The 21,940-nt window shown below is 45.6% G+C and overlaps 1 protein-coding gene across 1 annotated transcript in view; it reads left to right on the top strand.

Annotated features, from left to right (window-relative positions):
• Positions 1–21,940, top strand: part of LOC146863679 (sialic acid-binding Ig-like lectin 15) — a 271,091-nt gene that overhangs the window by 15,842 nt on the left and 233,309 nt on the right. The window lies entirely within an intron of this gene.

Below are 21,940 nucleotides of genomic sequence, written 5' to 3'. Positions count from 1 at the left end.
ATTCTTTTTATCTATCCAGTTTTATCAGTTTTTTAGTCATTGTGTGTTTTTTTAAATAGATCTCCAGGTTACAGTAATTAAGGGCCAATTATAAATTTTCCTTGCACCAATAAGAATCATACTTCCATGTGATGTGTATTAAAACTAAAAAGGGGTTCTAAACCAGTTGAGGAGAGGATGTTGCCGAATGGCTAGAGCGGCTGACCTTGAAGCTGGGGAACCGGGTATAAGTCTCGACAGGGACGCTCAACATCCTGTGATTCTGGCCAAATCCCTTAATCTCCCTGTGCCTCACCAAAATGGATATGTCCATCTGTAACGCAACTGGTGCTCATGTAAAGCGCTCTAATATCTTTGAGTCTAGTTTGCGCTGTATAAAACTCCCCCCCCCCCCCCAAAAAAAAAAACTATTCTAAGTCACCTGCCTGATACTGTTAAAATATATGCAATGGTAAATCCTTTTTTATTTAAATTAATTTTGGGATACTTAGGCTCACCACATAAAGAGGTATGTTTTTTTGTGGCATATTAGTGCAATAATCCTTTTTGAATTAACTATTGCACCAGTGCTGCCAAGGCCACACCTAATGGCTCTGCCAATACTTGTTTATCTAGTGCAGCTTCTTGATGCCACGCTGTTATTGTCAGGAAAGTGGAATTATACGATTCCATTTCACATAAATTATTAGTCTGCCTCTTTTGGCATATCATCTGCTGCATAATCTTCAGATTTTAACAAAACAAATAATTGTTTCTACCTCAAACAGTTCAAAAGTTAGTAAAATCGTACCAGCACGTGCTGCTGCGCAGTGGAAGGCCCTTTCCAAAGGTTGACTTCTCACCTTTCTGTTGCTTATTGCTATGTTTAAACTGAAGTGGAACATATGCCCAGACAGTGTTAACAAGTATACAAATTACAAAATAATGAAGTAATACAATCAGGAACTATTCTGCATTACACAGCATCAGTTGCCTTTTCCTGCTGCATAATTTAATCAACCCTGACACATAATAACAGTTGCTCTGATTATTATTATTTATTTGCATTGGGCATAATACTCGAATATTCGTGTGCGGGCACACTCACACTGGCCCGAGCATACATGCGCATACAAAACAGTCTGCACGCTTTCTTAAAACACCTTCTTAAACAATCCAGATTCTCTATCTTCCTCTTTCCCTTACACGTAAACACACTCACAAGCTGTCAAACACTCACACAAAAGGCGCACGCAGGGTAAAGGACATTTTTACCTCCTTACCTCCCATGGCTTCCTCAATTGCCGCTCTCAGTGGGTCGCCTGGATTCCAGGGGGTGCACAAATGCACACCATAGTGTAAATGTGATTGACAGAGCAGTGTCCGAATGGTATGGACACTGCTCTGTCAAGCTCAGCATCAAGGGGAAATTCTCAACCCCCACACATCCAAGACATAGTGCAACTGAGGTGCTGTTTAATGGTTCCACAGGGGCTCAGCACAGGGCTACAGGGGCACTATGGCTGTCAGAGTATCCTAGAGGCAGGCTCCACCCTGCCTCCGCAGAATTAGCAATAAATAGTATATCAGACAAGAGTACCGGTACTTTCCTTGGCGGGGGAGAAGAGCCAGTACTTGAAGGGATGAAAATAAGAGTGCCGGTACTCAGTACCGGTGAGTACCGGCCCATTTAAAGCACTGAGCCCCAGGAGGTTCTGCATGACATGCAGTGAGGTCAAGGCAGAGAAAATCAGTTGAGTGCTAGTGATCCCCACATTCAATATGATCCCTGTGCTTGTAGGGTCATGCAAGCATATAAGCGCTGCTGCTTCAACTAACGTCCTGTCCTCACCTGCACTCTTCGTGTCTGCCTTCCACTGCTTTCACACAGGTGTAGAAACTGTGAAAGGCTAACAGTTGGATGGTAGTGGGATAGATAGTGTGGAAGAACTCAAAACTACAAGTACTGTTTCAGCGTTAGAGGAAAACACCCTAGCAACAGTTTTTCTGGAACCTTTAACAATGAAGACAAGCATATAGAGCCCAGTTCTACTACAGTTGGCACCACATTTGGACATGTTCTAATTGGTTCTAAAATTACTGGAAAGTTCTTGTAATACCTTATTCTATTTAAATTCTGTCCAAAATTGGTCCTTATGGAAGCCAATTCCATAATAACACCCCCAGCCTTTTTGGCACATCATGGTTCGCCTCCAATAGCATTGGAGGATGGGATAGATATTTTTGAAAACTATCTCCTAGCCCTTGATGGACAAAATTGTAGGATGGGAAGCAAATAAATACTACTGTTGAGTGTGTTGGGGAGTGAGGTTTAACAAATATTCAAGTACTTGTCAAATATTTTTGATGCTGAGAATCATCCCATTGAGGATGTGTACAAGGAGGCGAAATTACGCCTGGAGCATAGATTTGCAAAGGAGACTAATATAGCAATGTTAAGATATAAATTGTATGCAAACCCTCAGAAACAAGAAGAGTCCATAGCTTTTGTTTCGAGATTATGCATAAAGGGACAGGTTGGACAAATGACTGATAATTAATAATGGACCAATGTAGAAGTAAAAGAATTCAAGAGAGGTTGTGGGCAGCAAAAATCCTTTTATGAAGGATGCCATACAGATTGCTGAAATATTGGAACAGTTGGATTTTTGCATGGGTGAGATGGGTAAAAGAGACACAGCTGAAGGAGGGGGTGGGGTGTCTACCATACACAAGGAGGGAGGGGAACAGGAAAGTATGAGTGTGTGTTGTATATTCCACACAACAATAGATGTAAACGTGTGGAGTTGAAGTTGTATTTATTAATAAATAAGTTCCAAGGAAGAAACCCACGGAGTGCAGGAGATCTCCAGTGAAGCTGTTGTCTGGTGGAGTCTCAAGGTAAGAATGCACCGGACAGCAGCAGCACCATGGAGACAGAACATAGAGAAGGAACGCACAAGTTAAAGGGATACAACATCTCCCTTCATAAAACAAAAAATGAAAAAGAAGTAAAAGAGTCAATACAAGTAATAATCATTAAACTTAGCAGGGAGAACAACATTTCTTTTTACAACAACAGAAGATGAATCGGGAACTAAAGACTTGTCAATACAAAGATTAGTACAATCATTAGCACAATTATCAGACACATCTTCATTAGAACAATTTGAATTGACATCAGAGTTGGAGGAAATGGAATTTTGAAAATTCGAAACATGTTGCTCTACAATGTGTTTCTGAACAGAAGTAACACTCCTAAAATCCCAATATGAACAATCCAAAACATTCTCTCCGTCGAGCATTTTCTTTACAATAATATCCTTTTGATAAGGTTCCATTTTTACAGCAGCACTTTTGTTCCACCACCCGCGATTGCTCAATAGGACAGCAGAACGTGTTACTCTAACAATTTGTCGAGGACCAGAATACCTAGATTCTCCTTTGTTGATTTTCTTAGGTTTTTTGACAATGACTCAATCACCAATAACAAATTCCTTCTGTCTCAAAGAAGAATTAATTATGAGATTTGTATCTGCGTTCAAAATGTCCTCTAACACACAACATCCCTTGAAATTGAGTCCATTTGTTATCAAAAACAGGATTTTAAATAGATTTTGCATCTCTACCTTTCAGCAAAAAGAAAGGAGAAAAACCTGTAATAGAATGTGGAGTGTTGAGATAACTCCAAACTTTCTCTCTTAAATACTCACGCACATCTAATCCAGATGCTGACTCTGTCTGAATGCCTTCTTTAAAAAATGTATTATATCTCCCTCCTATACCATTTGCAGATGCAAAATACAAAGGTGTTTTTTCGTGTTTAATACAATATTTGTTTAGGAAATCCACCATTTTCTTAGATGTGAAATGTGTACTGTTGTCGGACACTAATTTTTTAGAAAAACTTTCAGTGCAAAAAACTCTTTTCCAAAAAATCAATCACAGAGTCAGTAGTAGTAAAATGAACAAAATCGTAAGTAACCCATTTCGAGTAATAATCGGTGAGTACAATAAGGTATTTTATATCACTACACAAAACGTTATAAGGTCCTGAAAAATCTATGGCTAATTTTTCACAAGGTTGATTGGGTAAACTATTAACACAAGTAGAAACTTTGTTGGTTTTCCAATGCTTATCGGATAATAAGCATTCAGGACACTTGTTAATGAATTGCTCAATAAAAACATCCATACCTGGCCAGCAAAAAAACTTACGAAGCAATTTTTTTGTGCCTGACATACCTGGATGACCAATATGTGCAGCTTTGACCAAAGGTTCAATAAGTTTCTGTGGTGGAACAAATAAACCATGTCTAGTGACTAAATTTTTCTCAATGCTTAATTCTGAAGAAACTTGTTGAAAAGGAACTAAATATTTTTCTAAATATCTAACTGGCGGCCAACCATTGATAATGTACTTGATAACCTTGTTGAGAAGTACATCAGTTTTATAATGTTGAATCCGATCCTTCTCAGGAATAATTCCAAGAATGCATGCTGAAGCATCAATGGCTGCGACAACACATTCATCGTCAACATGCTCAGAGATGTTTAAAGTGTCTTTGAGTGGTAAACGAAACAAACAATCTGCTCCAAAATTAGCTCCACCAGATATATGTTAAATCTCAAAGTTATATTCTTGTAATCTCGATATGAGCCTAACCAACCTAGAAGATGCTAAACCTGTACCATTGACATTCATCAGGTAGATTAAAGGTTTGTGACCGGGTAACAGATCAAAAGCATTATCCCATAGAGAATTTTTCAACAGCCCATGTGCAAGCAAGGGCTTCCCTTTCTATAGTGCTGTAGTAACACTCAGCTTTACTCAGAGATCCTGAAATAAATGCAATAGAACATTCTTTCCCTTCATGTGACTGAGTAAGAACAGCTCGCAGTCCGATAGAGCTTGTATCCACAGTGACAGTACATTTTAAACCACATGTAAAGGGTTGTAAGGCAGGTGCATTTTCAATCATGTCCTTAACGTTAATAAAAGCATCTTCATGACATGGTTTCTGTAGGAGAGTAGGGTCTGCTATCCTATGGTCACCCCAAATTTTTGCTTTTTGCTTCACTGGTTTTTGACATATTGAGGCTGTGGGCCTGCCAATCAGACCCCCAGCCTGCTGTTCTCTCTACTAAATTCACACTATGCACCCTAGGTGCATAACCAATTGGAAGTGGATCACCCTGTGAGCCCCTGTACCAGTGTACACTAGGTACCCAGGCCATTGGTGTATCTAAGGCCTGCCAGGGGCTGAAGCATGTATTATGCCACCCCAGGCTTGGCCTAACAAATTTGACACAACTGGCTGATCACTCAGCTGGGGTAAGTTGGTGTATCCACCTCTTACTTAGGTGTAGTATACCTATACCTAACCTTAAATGGGACACCTGGTAACCTATAAGTCACTCCTATGGCAGGCCTTAACAATCCTGAAGGCAGAGTGCTGGGTTCCATGTGAGATGGTGCTCTGGCATGAGCTGAGCCTGTCTGCAGTGGTCGGAACAACTTCCTTCTACTGTTTCCAGATATCGTCATACCATATACTCTTAAGTGCATTATGAACCTCGCGGTTAAATGCTATCTTTGGTTTGGCTTTATCAAAACATGTCGAGTAAGGTGTCATGCGAATTGGAATACTAACCCCTCGCCAATTCTGGCGACTGGGTTAGCATTCCACCCTTCTAGAGGGACACGACATGTACAGTACCTGAAACCCGGGTAAAATCAGACATAGCCTCAGCTCCACAAAATGGATGCTGCCACCACAGACACAAGTCTGCCCTCCTGCTGCTGGGAGTCCTTCCAGCTTGGGAGGTGTGGACAAAGGGTTTCCTGCCAGGGGAGGTGCGGCCACCACCCCAGACAGGATTTTGTGTATTGGTCAGGTAGGGCTTGAAAGAAACCAGACATGCCTGAGGCTCCCAAGGAGCCTCGGTGCATATGCCAGTCCAAACCGGTCCTGGGGCACACCAGTCCCGGGCCTGGGGCGAGCTGGACAAAGGATTGGGGGTGTAACCACCCCCCTTCCTGGTCCCACCCTTAGGGAGGGACCTAGCAGGTAGTCCGGCCCCTAGAATCCGCTTAAAGGTAGGAGCTGTGTCCTAAGACTTCAGACATCCTGGAATCAACTTGAAACTAAGAAGAAGACGGGAACTTCGACGCTCTACCGCACAGAGGACTGAAGCCAATCTCCCCTGTGGTCAGGGAGTGACCACCTTGCTAACGCAAGCACCATCCAGCGAATCAACGTCTGCTTTGCCGCCGCCTCCCGCCGGAGCCCGAGCCCAGAGACTGACAAGACCTGGACCTCCAGACCTCTCACCGCCCAATCCACAGTCCCTGAGAAGAGGAGACCCGTGGAGGCACCGAGACACGTGGAGCCAGCCATCTTGAAAAGACCACGACAAGCTGCAAGTGCAACAACCGAGGCTCCCTCCAAGTTGTACTTTGGGATCTGAGAAGCCCAACCCTCGAGCAGCATCTGCACCAAAGTTGAGCCCTCCAGCATCGCCACGATCTGCGTGGGGCCCTTCTGCATTTTGCCACTCGACGCGCCTAACCGGTTGCTGGCCCGCTGGCTAGTGGCCATCTTGGCGACGAACTTCAAGAAATACACCGCTGGTCTGGTTGCTCCAGACTGGCCCTTTCTCCCCTCCAAAGGAGCAATCCCTCTGACCTTGCTGGTCAGAACCATCAGCTTATTTCATCTCCTACAACAATTGCTTTTGCCAAGGCTTGTTTGCTTCGATCAAGTCGCCGACACCGCCGACAGCGAGAGCCTGCGTGGGACAGCTCGTGACCCGACTCCTCTACGTCGTCGACCTTCAGGGACCACGTGGCTGCAGAGACAAGCTACACCTTCCCTCCTGTTTGCACCCGACATCGCCTGGTACCCACCTGGTGCCACGCTGGTCACTGGCTAGTGACTGTGAACACTGTCCCCTCTGCTTACAGGTCTTCAACATCTCCGATCCACTCTTGGATCCACCGCATCTCTTCCGGGGCGACCGCCTGCAGCATCTTTGTCTACAGGCTCCATTGAACAGATAGAAGAAACCCGACGCACTTCGACGCCTATGCACCCGCTTCCTGTGGGTGAGGTAAAGCTGGCACTCCGGTGCCCAAGTGTAGAGAATCATCTCTAGTGTCTGTGTTTCCAATCTTAAGTTCCTAGTCCATCCGGAAGATTCCTTTTGCAGTAACTTTGTACTTTTTACGCACCCATTGAAAACCTATGGGAGCTCGCGTGTGACTATTTGCTCTGCACACGCAACCCGTGGACCTCCTGGTCACTAACTGAAGTTAGCTCCTTGTAGGCCCAGCGATTCTAGAGGCCCTAGGCCTTTCCCTTTTCTGTTCGTGGTACTTATACCACTATTTTAGTATATGGTTTGAGCGGCCACCAGGGCCTATCCATATAAAGTGCAACTTCTGTGTATTCTACTGTAATCTTGTTTGACGATTTGTGCTCCTGTGCTCATAAAGAGACTAGGGGTTACTTTGAGAAATAAATACATATATATTTTGAATATATATCTGTGTGGTGTCCTTTCATTGGTATAAAAGGGGGTTACTTTTGGTAAAACAGCCTGCTTAACACGTTTCACGAGTTTAGCCTCAAAGACTGCTTAGCCTACGCTACCACTAGGGCAGCTAGTCCGAAAAGGTTGACTTACAACCACACCATAAGGGTTGCTTGGCATGGTACAAGGTGGTCACTTTAACTAGTGAACATCACATACCAGGCCAACTTCTCACATTGGTGAGCAGCGGTTGGATTTGAGCTTGCTGTGTTTTACCATTGTAATCTCTTGGTTTCCAATTGAAAGATCACATAGGTACCTGTAGGTACATATAAAACAAGATTAGATATACTTAAGTTCTACTGAACTTAGTTGTTGTAGAGCAAAGGGAGTAGCACACCCTGACTACAACTACTAGATAGTTTTAGTAGGTAAACCCAAGTGTAGGTAGATTGCAACACATCCACCCACACTTAAGAGCAATGGCTGGGGCAGAGGGGTCCAATGTAGCCATCTCTGTTGAGAGTGACCCCAAGAGGGCACCAACCATCTTTGCTACCCTAAATCAGAATGAGCTCAGGCATTTGGCAACTCTTAGGGGCCTTAAACAGCCCAAGAACCCTACCTCTGCTGAGCTCAGAGAACTCTTACAGAATGATGAAAATCAGAAAGAGCTCGAGAAAGCTTCCCAGTTAGCCCCCTTAGGGACAGGAACAGGAGGCCCCCCTTCTGAAGATGCCACTGAGGTACCCCTTTCCAATAGCCATTCCTTAGATGAACACCATACTACAGAGGAGGAAAGTGAGGGGGATACAGATGTGAGTGAGGATGAAGGGAGAACTAGCCCAGTGCCAAGTGTTATACTTGGCCCAGCTAAACTAAGGCTATTGGGGACTGACAGTGGGTTTACCCCATTGGATCTCCCCAGTGGACTTAACACAGGGCTTGGGAGGCAAAGGAATCGCTCAGGTGAATCCAATGCTTCTCATGGCTCTAGAGGCTCTCAAGGTCACTCCAGGAAAAGGATGACCACCCCTCAGAGGAGGGAACATGAGGCCAGAATGCAGGAAGCCCAGCTGAGGATCAGGAAGCAGGAGCTAGAAGTAGCCCTGATGGAAGAGAAACTGAACAAAGCTAGGCAACCTAGAGAGAGTGGGTCTATACCCACTGGTGGCAGCATTGTCCCTAAGGACAAAGATAGGGTCTTTGATAATAGGAACCTGTCTAAGGTTGTGCCCCCCTACAAAAGTGGGGATGATATCCACAAATGGATAACTGCTCTTGAGAGAGCCTGCAAAGTACAGCAGGTTCCTGAAGACCAGTGGGCAGCAATCCTCTGGCTCTCCTTTGAAGGAAGAGGCAGAGACAGACTCCTCACTGTTAGAGAAGAGGATGTCAGAAACTACAGAGTCCTGAAGAGTGTCCTAGTTGATGGGTTAGGCTTAACCACTGAACAGTACAGGTTAATGTTCAGAGACACCCAAAAGACACAGACTCAGGACTGGTCTGAATACATTGAATGTGCCACTAAGGCTTTGGAGGGTTGGTTGCTGGGAAGTAAGGTATCTGATTTTACAGGATTGTATAATTTGATGATGAGAGAACAGATTTTAAATAACTGTCAAAACCAGCAACTGCATCAACACTTGGTTGACTCTGATCTGACCTCTCCCCAAGAATTGGGAAAGAAGGCAGACAAATGGGTCAGAACCAGGGTTAAGCAAAAGAACCAGAACCAGGGCCAAGGGGGTGATCAGAAGAAAACAGACCAAAAGGGTGGAGATCAGAAACCTAAAGACCAGAAGTCTTCAACAGGGCCCCAAACTACTGCTAAGGAGGGTGGGTCCCAACAGTCCAAAAAGAAGAAAGAAGGTCAAAAGAAACCCTGGTGCAATCATTGCAAGAATACAACTCACTGGACTAGTGATTGCAAAAAGGGTGGAGCCCCCAACACTGTTGCCCCTAAGGCACCTGCTCCCAGTACTACTGTTAGCAGTGTTGGTCCCCAGACAAAGGGTGTAGTGGGAATCACTATGGGAACTGAAGGAGATTCTGACTTAGACAGAACCCTGACACAGGCAGTCTTGATCTGTGATGGGGACATTGATTTGTCCCTGACTGTGAGCCCCAGTAACCTGGGCAAGTACAGACAGACTCCTTTAATTAATGACAAAGTGGCACAAGCCTACAGGGACACATGTGCCAGTGTCACTATGGTGACACCAGGCTTTGTGGATCCTGGACAGTACATACCATGTGAGAATTACCTGGTGACCAATGCCAGCAATGCCACTACTTCACATAGTGTGGCAGTTGTTAACTTCTCATGGGGAGGGGTAACTGGCCTCAAAAGGGTTGTGGTTAGTGCAGACCTCCCAGTAGAATGTTTGTTGGGCAATGACCTAGAGAGTTCTCTATGGTCTGAAGTGGAGTACAGGACACATGCAGAGATGTTAGGTATATCACCACATGTCCTTGCTGTGACCAGGTCACAGGCCAAAAAGTGCCTTACTGAACCTCAGGTCTTGGATCCTGGAACAATGGACCAAGCACCTACCAAGAAGAAGAACAGGAGGGTCAAGGCTGTGCCTTCCCCCCTGCCTCAGAGCGATGATCAGCCTTCCCAGGAAGCTGATCTAGAGAACCCTGAAGGAACTGTCCATGAAGAGCTTGAACCTGATCAGGTTGAGTTTCTGGGGACAGGGGGACCTTAAAGGGCTGACTTGAGGCAGGCTCAGTTATCCTGTCCCTCTCTTGAACCCCTCAGACAGCTGGCTGCTGCTGAGGCTGCTGGGAATGCTCAAGGTACCCATAAAGTGTATTGGGATGAAGGGCTCCTTTATTCAGAGGCTAGAGACCCCAAGCCTGGTGCCACCAGGAGGTTGGTTATACCTCTGCAATTTAGGGGCTTCCTTCTTACCTTGGCCCATGATATTCCTTTAGCAGGACACTTAGGCCAGAACAAGACCTGGGACAGACTTGTCCCTCACTTTCACTGGCCTCACATGAATGAAGATACAAAGGAGTTTTGTCGCTCCTGTGTGACCTGCCAAGCCAGTGGCAAATCAGGTGGCACAACAAAGGCCCCCCTAATACCACTACCTGTGGTGGGGGTCCCCTTTGAAAGAGTGGGAATAGATATAGTGGGTCCCATGGATCCTCCCACTGCATCTGGGCACAGATTTATACTGGTGGTAGTGGATCATGCCACCAGGTATCCAGAGGCAATTCCCCTTAGGACCACTACAGCACCTGTTGTGGCCAGGGCCCTGCTGGGAGTATTCTCCAGAGTGGGGTTTCCTAAGGAGGTAGTATCTGACAGAGGTACCTTCTTCATGTCAGGATACTTGACAGCTATGTGGAAGGAGTGTGGTGTCAACTACAAGTTCACCACCTCTTATCACCCACAATGCAATGGGCTTGTTGAGAGATTCAACAAGACCCTAAAGGGTATGATCAAAGGATTACCTGAAAAGCTCAGGCGAAGATGGGACATCCTTCTACCCTGCCTTCTGTTTGCTTACAGAGAGGTCCCACAAAAGGGGGTTGGCTACAGCCCCTTTGAATTGTTGTTTGGGCACCCTGTAAGAGGCCCACTGTGTTTAGTGAAGGAAGGATGGGAGTTACCTCTCAAAAAGCCTAAACAAGACATAGTGGACTATGTACTTGGTCTCCGCTCCAGGATGGCTGAGTATATGGAGAAGGCATCCAAAAACCTTGAGGCAAGCCAGGCCTTACAGAAAGCTTGGCATGACCAAAAGGCTGTCTTGGTTGAGTTTCAGCCAGGACAGAAGGTATGGGTGTTGGAGCCAGTGGCCCCAGCAGCACTCCAAGACAAATGGTCTGGACCCCATACAATCCTGGAAAAGAAGGGAGAGGTCACCTACTTGGTGGACCTAGGAACTCCCAGGAGTCCCCACAGGGTACTCCATGTTAACAGGTTAAAAGCATATGTTGACAGGGCAGACATGGGCTTGCTCATGGCTACAGATGAGGGACAGGAGGAAGAGAGTGACCCTCTCCCAGACCTGTTGTCTCCAAACCCTGAAGATGGCTCAGTTGAAGGAGTGACCCTTGGAGGCAACCTCACTGCCCATCAGCAGACTGAATGTAGGCAAGTTCTACAATCATTTCAACATCTGTTTTCCCTAATACCTAGCCAAACTGACTGGTGTACCCATGTTGTGGACACTGGTGACAGTCTGCCTGTAAAGAACAAGCTCTACAGACAACCTGACCACGTCAGGGACTGTATAAAGGCTGAGGTACATAAAATGCTGGAATTAGGTGTCATTGAACCCTCAGAGAGCCCCTGGGCTAGCACAGTGGTTCTGGTCCCCAAACCTCACACCAAAGATGGCAAGAGAGAGATGAGGTTCTGTGTGGACTACAGGGGTCTCAATGCTGTCACCAGGACAGATGCACACCCTATTCCAAGGGCAGATGAGCTCATAGACAAACTAGCTTCTGCTAAGTTTTTGAGCACATTTGACTTGACAGCTGGCTATTGGCAAATCAGATTAGCTGAGGAGTCTAAGGCCAAAACAGCATTCTCAACCCCAGGTGGGCACTACCAATTTGTGGTGATGCCCTTTGGTCAGAAGAATGCACCTGCCACCTTCCAAAGGCTGGTGAACCAAGTCCTTACTGGGTTGGATGACTTTTGTGCAGCATATCTTGATGACATTGCTGTCTTTAGCTCCACCTGGGAGGATCACCTGATCCACCTGAAGAAGGCTCTTGAGGCTCTGCAAAGGGCAGGCCTCACTATCAAGGCTACTAAGTGCCAGATAGGGCAGAGTAAGGTTGTATATTTGGGCCACCTTGTAGGTGGAGGCCAAGTTCAACCACTGGAGAGTAAGATACAATCCATAAAGGACTGGTCCCCTCCAACCACCCAGACTCAAGTTCGAGCTTTCTTGGGCTTGACTGGGTACTACAGGAAGTTTGTTAAGAACTATGGGTCCATTGTGACTCCTCTTAATGATCTGACATCTAAGAAGATGCCCAAAAAGGTTCAGTGGACAGTAAGCTGTCAAAAGGCATTTGATGACCTGAAGGAGGCCATGTGCTCTGCACCTATCCTGAAAAGTCCTGACTACTCCAAAGAGTTTATTGTCCAAACAGATGCTTCTGAGTTGGGTGTGGGAGCTGTGCTGTCACAACTTAATGTAGATGGTCAAGACCAACCCATTGCTTTTATGAGCAGAAGGTTGACCCCCAGAGAGAAGATTTGGTCAGCTATTGAGAGGGAGGCCTTTGCTGTGGTGTGGGCCCTGAAGAAGCTGAGGCCATACTTGTTTGGCACTCACTTCAAGATTCAGACCGACCATAAGCCCCTCTTGTGGCTAAATCAGATGAAGGGTGAAAACCCCAAACTGCTTAGGTGGTCCATTTCCCTACAGGGTATGGACTTACAGTGGAGCACCGGCCAGGTACTGACCATGGGAATGCAGATGGTCTCTCCAGGTACTTCCACTTAGGACATGAAGACGAGACTGGTCAAGGCTAGTTTAATGTCCCTGCGTTTGGGGGGGGGGTTGTGTGGGAGAGTAGGGTCTGCTATCCTAGGGTCACCCCAAATTTTTGCTTTTTGCTTCACTGGTTTTTGACATATTGAGGCTGTGGGCCTGCCAATCAGACCCCCAGCCTGCTGTTCTCTCTACTAAATTCACACTATGCACCCTAGGTGCATAACCAATTGGAAGTGGATCACCCTGTGAGCCCCTGTACCAGTGTACACTAGGTACCCAGGGCATTGGTGTATCTAAGGCCTGCCAGGGGCTGAAGCATGTATTATGCCACCCCAGGCTTGGCCTAACAAATTTGACACAACTGGCTGATCACTAAGCTGGGGTAAGTTGGTGTAACCACCTCTTACTTAGGTGTAGTATACCTATACCTAACCTTAAATGGAACACATGTTAACCTATAAGTCACTCCTATGGCAGGCCTTAACAATCCTGAAGGCAGAGTGCTTGGTTCCATGTGAGAGGGTGCTCTGGCATGAGCTGAGCCTGTCTGCAGTGGTCGGAACAACTTCCTTCTACTGTTTCCAGATATCGTCATACCATATACTCTTAAGTGCATTATGAACCTCGCGGTTAAATGCTATCTTTGGTTTGGCTTTATCAAAACATGTCGAGTAAGGTGTCATACGAATTGAAATACTAACCCCTCGCCAATTCTGGTGACGGGGTTAGCATTCCCCCCTTCTAGAGGGACACGACATGTACAGTACCTGAAACCCGGGTAAAATCAGACATAGCCTCAGCTCCACAAAATGGATGCTGCCACCACAGAGACAAGTCTGCCCTCCTGCTGCTGGGAGTCCTTCCAGCTTGGGAGGTGTGGACAAAGGGTTTCCTGCCAGGGGAGGTGCGTGCACCACCCCAGACAGGATTTTGTGTATTGGTCAGGTAGGGCTTGAAAGAAACCAGACATGCCTGAGGCTCCCAAGGAGCCTCGGTGCATATGCCAGTCCAAACCGGTTCTGGGGCACACCAGTCCCGGGCCTGGGGCGAGCTGGACAAAGGATTGGGGGTGTAACCACCCCCCTTCCTGGTCCCACCCTTAGGGAGGGACCTAGCAGGTAGTCCGGCCCCTAGAATCCGCTTAAAGGTAGGAGCTGTGTCCTAAGACTTCAGACATCCTGGAATCAACTTGAAACTAAGAAGAAGACGGGAACTTCGACGCTCTGCCGCACAGAGGACTGAAGCCAATCTCCCCTGTGGTCAGGGAGTGACCACCTTGCTAACGCAAGCACCATCCAGCGAATCAACGTCTGCTTTGCCACCGGCTCCCGCCGGAGCCCGAGCCCAGAGACTGACAAGACCTGGACCTCCAGACCTCTCACCGCCCGATCCACAGTCCCTGAGAAGAGGAGACCCGTGGAGGCACCGAGACACGTGGAGCCAGCCATCTTGAAAAGACCACGACAAGCTGCAAGTGCAACAACCGAGGCTCCCTCCAAGTTGTACTTTGGGATCTGAGAAGCCCAACCCTCGAGCAGCATCTGCACCAAAGGTGAGCCCTCCAGCATCTCCACGATCTACGTGGGGCCCTTCTGCATTTTGCCACTCGACGCGTCTAACCGGTTGCTGGCCCGCTGGCTAGTGGCCATCTTGGCAACGAACTTCAAGAAATACACCGCTGGTCTGGTTGCTCCAGACTGGCCCTTGCTCCCCTCCAAAGGAGCAATCCCTCTGACCTTGCTGGTCAGAACCATCAGCTTATTTCATCTCCTACAACAATTGCTTTTGCCAAGGCTTGTTTGCTTTGATCAAGTCGCCGACAGCGAGAGCCTGCGTGGGACAGCTCGTGACCCGACTCCTGGACGTCGTCGACCTTCAGGGACCACGTGGCTGCAGAGACAAGCTACACCTTCCCTCCTGTTTGCACCCGACATCGCCTGGTACCCATCTGGTGCCACGCTGGTCACTGGCTAGTGACTGTGAACACTGTCCCCTCTGCTTACAGGTCTTCAACATCTCCGATCCACTCTTGGATCCACCGCATCTCTTCCGGGGCGACCGCCTGCAGCATCTTTGTCTACAGGCTCCATTGAACAGATAGAAGAAACCCGACGCACTTCGACGCCTATGCACCCGCTTCCTGTGGGTGAGGTAAAGCTGGCACTCCGGTGCCCAAGTGTAGAGAATCATCTCTAGTGTCTGTGTTTCCAATCTTAAGTTCCTAGTCCATCCGGAAGATTCCTTTTGCAGTAACTTTGTACTTTTTACGCACCCATTGAAAACCTATTGGAGCTCGCGTGTGACTATTTGCTCTGCACACGCAACCCGTGGACCTCCTGGTCTCTAACTGAAGTTAGCTCCTTGTAGGCCCAGCGATTCTAGAGGCCCTAGGCCTTTTCCCTTTTCTGTTCGTGGTACTTATACCACTATTTTAGTATATGGTTTGAGCGGCCACCAGGGCCTATCCATATAAAGTGCAACTTCTGTGTATTCTACTGTAATCTTGTTTGACGATTTGTGCTCCTGTGCTCATAAAGAGACTAGGGGTTACTTTGAGAAATAAATACATATATATTTTGAATATATATCTGTGTGGTGTCCTTTCATTGGTATAAAAGGGGGTTACTTTTGGTAAAACAGCCTGCTTAACATGTTTCACGAGTTTAGCCTCAAAGACTGCTTAGCCTACGCTACCACTAGGGCAGCTAGTCCGAAAAGGTTGACTTACAACCACACCATAAGGGTTGCTTGGCATGGTACAAGGTGGTCACTTTAACTAGTGAACACCACATACCAGGCCAACTTCTCACAGTTTCCAAATACATTTTTCACTTTTGCAGGTTAAACATCTAAGAGTTTAACACATAAGGCATAACCATGTACAAACCATGCGTAATATTCACTGAATCCCAAAAAAGATCTCAGAGAATCTTTATCCACACGTGCTGGAGAGTTAATAATGTCATCAATTAAGTTTTTGTTTGGCTTAATACCTTTTGAGGTGATGGAATGACCAAATATTCCAATTCCTTCACAAGAAAACAAAATTTTTCTTTAGAAACTGTCATACCTTTATCATGTAAAATTTCTAAAACTTGTTCTAAAACAGTATTATGATCATCAATACCATTACCAAATATCAAGATATCATCTTGAAACGCTTGCACCCCTTTGACGCTTCCAAACAACGAGTCCAGTAGATTCTGAAATACGCTAGGTGCAGAAGCTAATCCGAAAGGAAGCCTTATATATTTGAAATGGCAAAAAGGAGTGACAAATGTACTTCAATCTTGGGATCTTTCAGAAAGTGCAACATGGTGAAATGCTGATTTTAGATCAATAAGCGAAAAATGAGTAGCTTGACCGATTGCCATCAACATTTCTTGAATAAGTGGCAAGGGATGGCAATCCACAAGAATATTCGTATTCAATGAGCGTAAGTCTGCACATACACAGCAAATTTCCATTTTTTGTTTAGCTAAAACAACAGCCGAAACCCACTCTGAAAAATCAGTAGGTTTGATAATGTTGTCTTTGCACAACTCATCCAAAAGATCCTTTAACTCATTCCTAACACTGAGTGATACACTCCTAACTTTATGTTTAACAGGTATAGCATTTTCTTTAGCTTAATGTCATGTACTACTCCTTTGACACAACCGATTTTGTCCTCAAAAACATCTTTGTACTTATTAAGAATTTCATCCAATCCTTGTGAATTGTTATTTGCACAAACATTGTCTGAAGCGATGGGCATGTCTCCTAGAGTTATGGGAGTATCACTACCAGGTTTGAGCATGATACCCATTTTTCCCAGATCACGCCTTCCAATTTTGTCACGTCCCTTTTTAGCTACATAAACTTTAGTGGCTATAGATGTACCCAAAAGATTCACTGTTTCATGGAAATAACCTACCATGTCTATGTCCTGTCCCCCAAACGCTTTAGGACTAACATCTGAAAGAAAGAGTTTATTAGGGAAAACATTTTTGTAATAAGTGACATCAGACTGTATAGTAATAGGCGAACCTGAATCTGCCATAACTTCAGGATAAAACATTTCCAATGCAAGCTTGACCTAGAGGTGCTTTAAAAGATACTTCTGAATCAATGAGTTTAATATTTAACAGCAAATTATGAATCATATCATATTCAAGTTCCTCTACTGCATTTACTCTCATGGGAACAGTATTACTGTTCTTGACATTAGATCTGGAAACCCTCTTAAAATGCCCTTGTTTCTTGCACTTGGTACACCTACGACCAATAGCAGGGCAAATAGGATTATTCCCAATGTGTCTTTTTGAGCCACATCAATAGCATACAAACTTCTTTCGTAGAACAGGATTAGGTTTAAGTCTTGCTGCTTTTGAAACGTTTGATTTGCTGGGCACTGCACAAACAGATTCAGAATTGCTGTTAGAACCTGTGATCACTTTGCTTGAAAAAGAAGAACGTTCGATGCTTATGGCAATGTCCAAAACTTCAGGTAATGTTGGAATTCTGCAAGCTACCAGATGTTCTTGGACTTTTTTAGAATAACAATTCAAAACAAGCTGATCACGTAGGTAAATGTCCAACATATCTCAAAATTCATATTTGGCTGCTAAGATGCATAAATTAGAAATATAATCGTCTATGCTATCTTCAGCTAATTGGTTACTTTTGTTAAATCCAAGTCTTTCCAACATGATAATGGGTTGTTCAGAAAGTCTTTTTTCTAGCCTTTTTTTTACTTCTGTGAAAACATCCCAGGGTATAAACTATCCTGGAGGAGGTTCAGTTTCCGGAAGGTTATCAAAAATTTCTCTGCCTGTATCTCCTAATAAACCATAAAGAACAGCCTTCTTGCGCTAATTAGAATATCCTTTAACATCTATAGAAATAATGTAACTTTCAAAAGATTGTACCACTGTTGCCATTTTACTGGAGGTTTTCCAGGATTTTGAAAAAATGGATTAATCTAATAAGGTTGAATTTGATAAGCCATAAAGAGAAATAGATGGTAAAATAACACAATAATAATACAGTAGGCTTGATGAGAGAATAATGAAGAATAAAAACGCTCTGGTTTTTATGGATGGTAGACTTGTAAAAGAAACTGTTCTCAAAAGTGTACCAATAAATAGTTAATCCTTCTGATTTGTAAAAGGAATGATCGATCCTAAATTGAGGGACTTGGCCACCTCTGAGGCGGGTCCCAAAGCTCAGGGTAAGCTCTTCGGGGAGTCTTTTGTTAAGGAGCTGAATACATTCATGACCACTTTTTCAGCCCTGAATAAGGCGCAGGCCTCCATAAAAAAGATGTTCCCAGAGCGGGATTTTGCCAGGACCAGACGAGGTAGGGGTCGCTCCTCCGGTCGCGTCCACCAACAAGGCCCCTCCAACAGAGGTCAGCAGAAAAATAATGGCTGGAACGACGGCCGCCAAGGAACCTTCTATCCCAGCAGAGGTTCCGGGAGAGGAAAAGGATAAGGCAACAGAGGAGGTGCCAATGCTCCTGGAGGACCCTCTGGTAAGGATTACCCTTTCTTCTCTCAAGATCTGGGGGGGAAGCTGCTTCTCTTCTCGCACAATTGGGGGAAACTCACGACAGACACTTGGGTGTTACAGACGGTAAGAGGATTCCACATAGAATTCTATGGGACCCCCACACAGGTGGTGCGACCGCGCCCCCTGGTATTTTTGGCAGAGGAGGAGAGCCTGATAGAACCCGAAATTTCGTAACTCTTAAGGAAGCGAGCTATTTACAGCTCGGTACTTCATCCAAAGGGTTTCCTCAGCAACCTGTTTCTAGTACAGAAGAGAGATGAGGGTTACAGACCTGTAATCAATTTGAGGGAATTCAACGAGTGGCTGGTTGACCGCCACTTCAAAATGGAGGGGATGCTCTTACTGAGAGACATCCTTCTACCGGGGGACTGGATGGTCAGACTCGATCTGAAGGATGCGTACCTAACAGTTCCCATTTTCCCTCCTCACAGGAGATTTCTTCAATTCGCCTGGAAACACCAGGTTTTCGAGTTTTGAGCCCTGCCATTCGGACTCTCTTCTTCCCCATGGTGCTTCACAAAGCTATTGCGCCCAGTGGTGGAGTCGCTCCGCGAGCGGGGAGTACGAATGATCATCTACTTGGACAATATCCTTATCATGGATCAGTCTTTGCTACATCTCTCCTACAACTTGAACATGACTATTGCATTGTTACAGGACCTGGGTTTTGTCATCAATGCACGGAAGTCAGAACTGCGCTCAGAGAAGCAGATGGTCTTCCTTGGCTTCCTCATAGTTTCAGTCTCAGCCTCCCTGAGCTTGCAAGCGGTAAAGATGAACAAAATACGGAAGGAACTCGCTTAAGTTCTCTGGAGGGACAGAATTCCACTGAGGAAATTGGCCAGGATTGTGGGTCTTTTATCCTCATCGATTCAGCCATTTTCCCAGGTCCACTACACTACAGGGCCCTTCAGAGACTAAAAGCTCAACATCTACGGAGGAGACTTACCTACTAACAGATTATCTCCCTGACGGAGGAAGCCAGGACAGAGCTTCAATGGTAGATCGAACACATGGCAGCCTGGAATGGGCGTGTGATCTTCGGATCGACACCGGACCTGGTGATAGAGTCAGATGCCAGCAGACTAGGCTGGGGAGCCCGTTGTGGAGAGATCTCTCTAGGGGGCAGATGGTCGGAGGAGGAGTTGCAACGTTGCAACTGCACATGAATTGTCTGGAGTTGCTGGCAGGATCCTTTGCGGTGGAATCCCTTAGCAAGGGCAGGGTTTCATGTTGTATCTTGATGAGGATGGACAACATCTCAGCGGTACAATACATCAATCTCCCGCTCTCTGGTTTTGGCCAACCTGGCAAAGGATTTCTGGCAATGACTAAAACAAAAAATATGCTCTACCTGTTTGAATAACCATAGATTGAATAGATCTCACTGATAAGTAACCCAAAAGGGTCGCTTACGGCCACACCATCTGGAAGAGGGCACACAAAAATATTGTGATTGAGAATTGTATTTTTATTTATTTTTTGTTCAATAATTTTTTTGATATATATACAAAAAACATATGCTCAAAATATGCATACAATAGATTTTTGAAAGGATATATACAGTTAACCAAGCTAAGCCCCCTCAGAGGGGTGAGAGGAGTGTATAAACAGTTAAATCACAATCATGCTCAACAAGCAACCCATACAATCCTACACAATCAACCAAAAATACAATTCTTAATCACAATATTTAGTTTTTTTGTGTGCCCTCTTCCAAATGGTGTGGCCGTAAGCTTATCAGTGAGATCTATTTGATCTATTGTTATTCAAACAGGTAGAGCATATTTTTTGTTTTAGTCATTGGTCTTGTCCTCTATTGCTCTCCCTATATTTAAATTGGGGTACCCCTATTCTTAGTGGATACTATTGCCTCCAGAGACATATCTCGGTGACGGCGGAATACCTTCCCAGACTGCAGAACTCGGTTGCGATTGAACTTCAGGAATTTCTCTGATTACAGCGACTGGCGGCTAGATCGGGCAGTCTTCCTTGCTTTGATGGGCAGAAGGGGTCCTTGCAATCTCGACCTCTTTGCCTCATGTCTGAACCGTCAACTTCCGTGCTTTGTGAGCTGGAGACTGGACCCGGAAGCTTCAGTGGTGGACACTTTCCTCCAGGACTGGTCAAGAGAACACCCATATGTGTTTCCCCCCTTCATGATGATATCCAGAGTAGCTGCTCAGGTTCGCCGTCAGTCAGCGTCCATAGTCTTGGTCACACCGATTTGGAGGGCGCAAGCTTGGTTTCCAACATTGATGGAACTGTCGTGGGATTATCCAGTACGGTTGCCCTCATTCCCGTCCATTCTCACAAATCCCCAAGGGGACCTTCATCCTCTCGTGCTCCAGGGACACTTGCATCCCATGCCATGGAATATTTCAGGGGACGCTGGAAAGACGAGCAACTTTCAGCAGGCGCTGCATCCAGTAGGCATGGGCATCAGGTACGGTCAAGCAATATCGCTCAGCTTGGAGACGATGGCATCGTTGGTGTCTGGAGGGACACATGGATCCCATGGGGGCAGGAGTTACACACATTCTGAATTTCTTAGCTCAGCTGTCCTATGAGGGTCTGGCTTATTAAACGATAAATTATTTTCGCTCAGCCATCTCTGGACGGCATTGTGAGATTTATGGTAAACCAGCGGGCGAACACTCCTGGGTTTGTAAGTTGATGCAAGTCATCCGACTTTCTAAACCTCCAGAGCCTAGATATTCTGGGCTGTGGGTTGTTAATAACATTCTGAGACTTCTCTTGAGTTGGCAAGATAACCAATATCTGTCCTGGAAGGAGTTGTCAGCTAAACTAGCCATCCTTCTATGCCTCATATCTTGTAAACAAGTTTCTGATGTCAGGGCTCTGGACATCACGGCACAGGTTTTTACCCCAGAAGGGGTCCCTTTTTTTATATCTCGACGAACAAAGCCCAATACCAGGTCAGTATCTTATCCGTCTTTTCCGGAACATACTAAGTTGTGTGTGGTCAGGTGCATTAAAGCGTTCGAGGAGATGACCTCGGAGATCCGTCCTCCCGGGGAGAGACAATTGCTTATCACCATCCAGAAACCTTTCAGGGCGGTTTCCAACCCTTCCATTGGCAGGTGGGTACGATGGATTATGTCAGAGGCCGGTGTGGATGTGCGGAAATTCGGTGCACATTCCACAAGAGGTGCTATGGCATCAAAAGCTATTCAGGTAGGTGGTAGACTGGAGGATATTATGGATGCGGCTGATTGGTCGTCTGATTCTACCTTCAAGAAGTTTTATTTTAAACCCATTTCAGAGGCGGCGTTCCTGGTTGTAAGTAAGCTTTGAACATGCATAATCCTTGCCTCCGTCCTGCCATAGAATGAAACATTTCCTAGCTACCAAAAAGGAAAGTTTCAATTCTATTA

Source organism: Triturus cristatus, chromosome 2_1 (assembly GCF_964204655.1).
Source record: "Triturus cristatus chromosome 2_1, aTriCri1.1, whole genome shotgun sequence".
Taxonomy (NCBI): Eukaryota; Metazoa; Chordata; class Amphibia; order Caudata; family Salamandridae; genus Triturus; species Triturus cristatus.
Note: the sequence above shows the minus strand (reverse complement) of the source record. Positions and strands in the feature narration are given on the sequence as shown.